The sequence below is a fragment of the Galeopterus variegatus genome, unplaced genomic scaffold, assembly GCF_000696425.1.
Source record: "Galeopterus variegatus unplaced genomic scaffold, G_variegatus-3.0.2 Scaffold7209, whole genome shotgun sequence".
Taxonomy (NCBI): Eukaryota; Metazoa; Chordata; class Mammalia; order Dermoptera; family Cynocephalidae; genus Galeopterus; species Galeopterus variegatus.
The window spans coordinates 36,533-38,332 of record NW_007733320.1 but is presented as its reverse complement, the minus strand read 5'-3'; positions in this window follow the sequence as shown (position 1 = coordinate 38,332).

Below are 1,800 nucleotides of genomic sequence, written 5' to 3'. Positions count from 1 at the left end.
GGTCGGGTCGGGGGTCGGGGGTGAGAAGTGGTTGCCCTTGGCTCAAAGAGTTGTGCTGGAAAGCCCCCACTGGGGAGGGCTGCTTTTTACTGGCACTCTACTAGGACTTATTTGGACAGAGATCTCAAAATGATGGGGAGAAACAGTTCTTTTTTTATTTTGTTTTGGTGGATTTGGATTATATATAAAGCTTTCTTTGGGGAAAGTGTGGGTCTTCCTGACAGACAAAAACATTCCATAGAAAGGGTCTGTTGGAGCAGAAACTGTATGGCACTGGGAGTTTACAAGGATCCGGGGACGAGGTAAGGACTCTGCCTCCATTCTTAAATAGGAAATCCCTGCTGTGCCTTAGTTTTCTCATCTGTAAAGCCACCATATTGAATACATTATATATTTAGAATGTTAAATAGAACAATGCCTCAAGGTATATCCACCCTTCCCTAAATTGGGCTTCAGTCACTTTATGAGGGAATTTGTAAGAATCAATGAGCTTGGACAGTGAGCAATGACCAAAAGGGAACATTTTAGGAGATGGTGTCAACTCAAGAAACACCTGTGTCCAATTGCAGTCAAGGGACTGCATCTCAGGCCTAGAATACAAGCAGCCAAAACCATAGCCTAATCAACTGTGTCATAAACCCCCCTGTGATACGATCAAAGGAACAGAGTCTTCTGGATGACTGGAAAGAACACCCAAGAGTGAGCACTTGTTACCAGATCTCTGCCTTATACCACGAACAGTGGCCTGACAGTGCCTTGATAGTCCAAGCCCCTCATTACAGCTGGATTTTCCCAGAGACCCATCTCCCTCTGCTCTTCCTCCAACTTACAAGAGTTTCTGACAGCCCTCAGTCTTCCCATGTAGACATTCCTTCAGAGGACAAAGCATACTGACCACGTGACATGAATATTCCAATCTGCCTGGCAAGTTATTCTTCATATGTTCTTAATATTGGTAGTCTGGTCAATACGTGAGTCTCTAGTGAGTTTGGTTGACTTGAGTCAATTTTTATGGTACTGAACACTACAGTTTATTGACTATCTTCTTATATCCTAGGCTCTAGAGCAGATACTTTATAATCATTTACTCCTGTCTATAATCCTGCAATAGGTATTATTATTCCCATTTTATAGATGGGGAAACCAAGGTTCAAGAGACTTAATGTGACTTGTACAAGATGACACAGTTTATGTGCAAAATGGTTTATGACACAGACACATGTGCAAAACTAGGTTTGGGCACCTGTGAAACATGGGCTGTGGTGACCCTACAGGATTGTGTCATAGATTCTCACTCTTCAGAGGACACAGCTAAGCTATGCCTGGACTGAGATAATAAACATGTACCATTTTAAATGGCTATGTTTATGACAACTGGTTATGCAGCAACAGAAAACTAATACATTTCCACCGCAGAAAGAGTAATTTTTTAAAATGTAATTGTGGTTACTCTCCTATTGAAAATCCTGCACTGATTTCTCATCTGGAGTATAGAATAAAATCCGAACTCCATACCAATGCTTACAAGACCCTGGTGAGCCAATCCCTTCCAGTCCTTTCAGCCTCAATCACACCTCTGTCTTTCCTCTCAACTAAGCTTGGGCCACACACCAAGCCACTTCCCAGAGAGGCCTTCCCTGATCACCCATGTATTTAAGTACATCCTTCCCCCCATTTACTCTCATTTTCAATACCCTGTGTCTTTTTTAGCACCAACTGTAAATTGTAATGTCTTTATGTGCCTGTTTACTTGTTTTTTGTCTCTCTTTCACTAGGCTGTGAGCTCATAGGGCAGGGACC